Genomic DNA, 6,531 nt, shown 5'->3' on the forward strand with positions numbered 1-6,531 from the left:
AGCGTTTCGCAGTATGATCAGTGCAATGGAGACGCGGAAACTGGTTGTGTCCCAGTGTTTTGCAGTTGGACGACAAGAAAATGGTTCAAATGGCTCTGAGCACTATGGGACTCAACTGCTGTGGTCATCAGTCCCCTAGAACTTAGAACTACTTAAACCTAACTAACCTAAGGACATCACAAACATCCAAGCCTGAGGCAGGATTCGAACCTGCGACCGCAGCAGTCGCACGGTTCCGGACTGCGCGCCTAGAACCGCGAGACCACCGCGGCCGGCGGACGACAAGAGTTTTACACAGTAGCAAAGAGCGAGGCACTGAGTTGGCATGAACAATGGAGAGCACAATGGGGCTCGAGATGTGCTTGTTACCTCAGGTGCTGTGTGATTGTCGACAAGGAGTGAAATGGACCAATTTGTGACCGCCCTTTCCATTTAAGACGTTAAAAACAGACGGAATTTGCATTCGTAATACCAGAGTATCGAAACTACTTGGAACTCTTTTGTATATGAACGTGTCCGCGCCTTTGTACTCTGGTACCTTCGCCGCTACAAACCAACCAACCATCGTGTCCGTGCACATCAGAGTCCCAAAGAATGGAGAATAGCCAGGCTTGGTCGTGTGTGCAGCCGTAGCTCAGTTGGCAGATCGTTCGCTTAGCGTGTGAAAGGTCTCGGGTTCAAGCTCCGGCTCCTCCATGTTTTGTGGTCAGTGCATGGTAAGTGTTGGTCGCGGCGAACATAAAGGGACGCAAGAAGTTGCAAAACCAGCGTCACAGACTGATATGATGTATACTGTTATAAGGAGAGCAAGATGTAAGTGTGGTGACCGGCTGTTATCGTGGTGTCATCGAGTGCAGATCTGTCTTAGGTATTACGGCTTAACGTCATTGAAGCCTAGAGAGTGGACAACACGTTCGTCTTACTCAGAGCGGTGTCCGAATTCTACTTTCGACGTTATGCGTGCCACTCTTAATGTGGCCAACTACGATTCGATACAGAATGCACGAAACCTGAAAGACACCCTCACTGATACATAGAGAGTAGTGTTTGTCTGCGGAATAATGGGAGTGTAAGGGTCTGTGACGTTGATGTGGCTGTATGTAGCACTATTGGTCAACGGGGGGGTGGGCGTAGCTCAGATGGTAGAGCGCTCGCTTAGTGTGCGAGAGGTACTGGGATCGATAACCAGATCCTCCATAATTTTTAACACTCCTACATGCGCACCTTGCCATGCAAGAGGAATAATTCCCAACCAGCAGAGGTGTCTAGGCAGATACAAGCGAACGATTAGCATCCACAATTGGCAAGCGTTCTTTTATTCGTGCGCAGGAAGCACCCACCTCGCACACCTACACTTAACTTAGAAACAATACAAATGTTCCCATAAGATTCTCAAGCCTACGTCGGAAAGATCTGCCTTGCGCCGAGTTCACGTAAATCCCACTGCACGTTCCCATTCTTTGCTTGCAGTCGGCTGCTACTGGTGTTGCTGGTTGTGACTGCTGATAACAGATGCCGTAGCAATCACTTCATGGAGTGAGTTGAATGTTTTGCGATAGTCTGTCTCTGACAAGCAAGCACAGGTGATATAGGTGCGAACACAGGAAGCTTGCAGCCCCTCGCTGCCTGCAGACACAGAGCAGCCACACTAGGAGAGCGGCCTAAGCCGTAGGCGAAATGTGCTCATTCGCTTTGGCGCGACGTCGAACTATAAGTAAGGCTGTCACTAGCGTGAGCGTCGTGTAAAGTCGGAAAAGTCGGCTGCATGGGTGATTGCCAAGTTTGGGGAGCGTTTCGCAGTATGATCAGTGCAATGGAGACGCGGAAACTGGTTGTGTCCCAGTGTTTTGCAGTTGGACGACAAGAGTTTTACACAGTAGCAAAGAGCGAGGCACTGAGTTGGCATGAACAATGGAGAGCACAATGGGGCTCGAGATGTGCTTGTTACCTCAGGTGCTGTGTGATTGTCGACAAGGAGTGAAATGGACCAATTTGTGACCGCCCTTTCCATTTAAGACGTGAAAAACAGACGGAATTTGCATTCGTAATACCACAGTATCGAAACTACTTGGAACTCTTGTGTATATGAACGTGTCCGCGCCTTTATACTCTGGTATCTTCGCCGCTACAAACCAACCAACCAACGTGTCCGTGCACATCAGAGTCCCAAAGAATGGAGAATAGCCAGGCTTGGTCGTGTGTGCAGCCGTAGCTCAGTTGGCAGATCGTTCGCTTAGCGTGTGAAAGGTCTCGGGTTCAAGCTCCGGCTCCTCCATGTTTTGTGGTCAGTGCATGGTAAGTGCTGGTCGCGGCGAACATAAAGGGACGCAAGAAGTTGCAAAACCAGCGTCACAGACTGATATGATGTATACTGTTATAAGGAGAGCAAGATGTAAGTGTGGTGACCGGCTGTTATCGTGGTGTCATCGAGTGCAGATCTGTCTTAGGTATCACGGCTTAACGTCATTGAAGCCTAGAGAGTGGACAACACGTTCGTCTTACTCAGAGCGGTGTCCGAATTCTACTTTCGACGTTATGCGTGCCACTCTTAATGTGGCCAACTACGATTCGATACAGAATGCACGAAACCTGAAAGACACCCTCACTGATACATAGAGAGTAGTGTTTGTCTGCGGAATAATGGGAGTGTAAGGGTCTGTGACGTTGATGTGGCTGTATGTAGCACTATTAGTCAACGGGGGGGTGGGCGTAGCTCAGATGGTAGAGCGCTCGCTTAGTGTGCGAGAGGTACTGGGATCGATACCCAGCGCCTCCAGAATTTTTAACACTCCTACATGCGCACCTTGCCATGCAAGAGGAATAATTCCCAACCGGCAGAGGTGTCTAGGCAGATACAAGCGAACGATTAGCATCCACAATTGGCAAGCGTTCTTTTATTCGTGCGCAGGAAGCACCCACCTCGCACACCTACACTTAACTTAGAAACAGTACAAATGTTCCCATAAGATTCTCAAGAATACGTCCCAAAGATCTGCCTTGCGCCGAGTTCACGTAAATCCCACTGCACGTTCCCATTCTTTGCGTGCAGTCGGCTGCTACTGGCGTTGCTGGTTGTGACTGCTGATAACAGATGCCGTAGCAATCACTTCATGGAGTGAGTTGAATGTTTTGCGATAGTCTGTCTCTGACAAGCAAGCACAGGTGATATAGGTGCGAACACAGGAAGCTTGCAGCCCCTCGCTGCCTGCAGACACAGAGCAGCCACACTAGGAGAGCGGCCTAAGCCGTAGGCGAAATGTGCTCATTCGCTTTGGCGCGACGTCGAACTATAAGTAAGGCTGTCACTAGCGTGAGCGTCGTGTAAAGTCGGAAAAGTCGGCTGCATGCGTGATTGCCAAGTTTGGGGAGCGTTTCGCAGTATGATCAGTGCAATGGAGACGCGGAAACTGGTTGTGTCCCAGTGTTTTGCAGTTGGACGACAAGAGTTTTACACAGTAGCAAAGAGCGAGGCACTGAGTTGGCATGAACAATGGAGAGCACAATGGGGCTCGAGATGTGCTTGTTACCTCAGGTGCTGTGTGATTGTCGACAAGGAGTGAAATGGACCAATTTGTGACCGCCCTTTCCATTTAAGACGTGAAAAACAGACGGAATTTGCATTCGTAATACCAGAGTATCGAAACTACTTGGAACTCTTGTGTATATGAACGTGTCCGCGCCTTTGTACTCTGGTACCTTCGCCGCTACAAACCAACCAACCAACGTGTCCGTGCACATCAGAGTCCCAAAGAATGGAGAAAAGCCAGGCTTGGTCGTGTGTGCAGCCGTAGCTCAGTTGGCAGATCGTTCGCTTAGCGTGTGAAAGGTCTCGGGTTCAAGCTCCGGCTCCTCCATGTTTTGTGGTCAGTGCATGGTAAGTGTTGGTCGCGGCGAACATAAAGGGACGCAAGAAGTTGCAAAACCAGCGTCACAGACTGATATGATGTATACTGTTATAAGGAGAGCAAGATGTAAGTGTGGTGACCGGCTGTTATCGTGGTGTCATCGAGTGCAGATCTGTCTTAGGTATCACGGCTTAACGTCATTGAAGCCTAGAGAGTGGACAACACGTTCGTCTTACTCAGAGCGGTGTCCGAATTCTACTTTCGACGTTATGCGTGCCACTCTTAATGTGGCCAACTACGATTCGATACAGAATGCACGAAACCTGAAAGACACCCTCACTGATACATAGAGAGTAGTGTTTGTCTGCGGAATAATGGGAGTGTAAGGGTCTGTGACGTTGATGTGGCTGTATGTAGCACTATTAGTCAATGGGGGGGTGGGCGTAGCTCAGATGGTAGAGCGCTCGCTTAGTGTGCGAGAGGTACTGGGATCGATACCCAGCGCCTCCAGAATTTTTAACACTCCTACATACGCACCTTGCCATGCAAGAGGAATAATTCCCAACCAGCAGAGGTGTCTAGGCAGATACAAGCGAACGATTAGCATCCACAATTGGCAAGCGTCCTTTTATTCGTGCGCAGGAAGCACCCACCTCGCACACCTACACTTAACTTAGAAACAGTACAAATGTTCCCATAAGATTCTCAAGCCTACGTCCCAAAGATCTGCCTTGCGCCGAGTTCACGTAAATCCCACTGCACGTTCCCATTCTTTGCGTGCAGTCGGCTGCTACTGGTGTTGCTAGTTGTGACTGCTGATAACAGATGCCGTAGCAATCACTTCATGGAGTGAGTTGAATGTTTTGCGATAGTCTGTCTCTGACAAGCAAGCACAGGTGATATAGGTGCGAACACAGGAAGCTTGCAGTCCCTCGCTGCCTGCAGACACAGAGCAGCCACACTAGGAGAGCGGCCTAAGCCGTAGGCGAAATGTGCTCATTCGCTTTGGCGCGACGTCGAACTATAAGTAAGGCTGTCACTAGCGTGAGCGTCGTGTAAAGTCGGAAAAGTCGGCTGCATGGGTGATTGCCAAGTTTGGGGAGCGTTTCGCAGTATGATCAGTGCAATGGAGACGCGGAAACTGGTTGTGTCCCAGTGTTTTGCAGTTGGACGACAAGAGTTTTACACAGTAGCAAAGAGCGAGGCACTGAGTTGGCATGAACAATGGAGAGCACAATGGGGCTCGAGATGTGCTTGTTACCTCAGGTGCTGTGTGATTGTCGACAAGGAGTGAAATGGACCAATTTGTGACCGCCCTTTCCATTTAAGACGTGAAAAACAGACGGAATTTGCATTCGTAATACCAGAGTATCGAAACTACTTGGAACTCTTGTGTATATGAACGTGTCCGCGCCTTTGTACTCTGGTACCTTCGCCGCTACAAACCAACCAACCAACGTGTCCGTGCACATCAGAGTCCCAAAGAATGGAGAATAGCCAGGCTTGGTCGTGTGTGCAGCCGTAGCTCAGTTGGCAGATCGTTCGCTTAGCGTGTGAAAGGTCTCGGGTTGAAGCTCCGGCTCCTCCATGTTTTGTGGTCAGTGCATGGTAAGTGTTGGTCGCGGCGAACATAAAGGGACGCAAGAAGTTGCAAAACCAGCGTCACAGACTGATATGATGTATACTGTTATAAGGAGAGCAAGATGTAAGTGTGGTGACCGGCTGTTATCGTGGTGTCATCGAGTGCAGATCTGTCTTAGGTATCACGGCTTAACGTCATTGAAGCCTAGAGAGTGGACAACACGTTCGTCTTACTCAGAGCGGTGTCCGAATTCTACTTTCGACTTTATGCGTGACACTCTTAATGTGGCCAACTACGATTCGATACAGAATGCACGAAACCTGAAAGACACCCTCACTGATACATAGAGAGTAGTGTTTGTCTGCGGAATAATGGGAGTGTAAGGGACTGTGACGTTGATGTGGCTGTATGTAGCACTATTAGTCAACGGGGGGGTGGGCGTAGCTCAGATGGTAGAGCGCTCGCTTAGTGTGCGAGAGGTACTGGGATCGATACCCAGCGCCTCCAGAATTTTTAACACTCCTACATGCGCACCTTGCCATGCAAGAGGAATAATTCCCAACCAGCAGAGGTGTCTAGGCAGATACAAGCGAACGATTAGCATCCACAATTGGCAAGCGTTCTTTTATTCGTGCGCAGGAAGCACCCACCTCGCACACCTACACTTAACTTAGAAACAGTACAAATGTTCCCATAAGATTCTGAAGCCTACGTCGGAAAGATCTGCCTTGCGCCGAGTTCACGTAAATCCCACCGCACGTTCCCATTCTTTGCGTGCAGTCGGCTGCTACTGGCGTTGCTGGTTGTGACTGCTGATAACAGATGCCGTAGCAATCACTTCATGGAGTGAGTTGAATGTTTTGCGATAGTCTGTCTCTGACAAGCAAGCACAGGTGATATAGGTGCGAACACAGGAAGCTTGCAGCCCCTCTCTGCCTGCAGACACAGAGCAGCCACACTAGGAGAGCGGCCTAAGCCGTAGGCGAAATGTGCTCATTCGCTTTGGCGCGACGTCGAACTATAAGTAAGGCTGTCACTAGCGTGAGCGTCGTGTAAAGTCGGAAAAGTCGGCTGCATGGGTGATTGCCAAGTTTGGGGAGCGTT

Source organism: Schistocerca gregaria, unplaced genomic scaffold, assembly GCF_023897955.1.
Source record: "Schistocerca gregaria isolate iqSchGreg1 unplaced genomic scaffold, iqSchGreg1.2 ptg000156l, whole genome shotgun sequence".
Taxonomy (NCBI): Eukaryota; Metazoa; Arthropoda; class Insecta; order Orthoptera; family Acrididae; genus Schistocerca; species Schistocerca gregaria.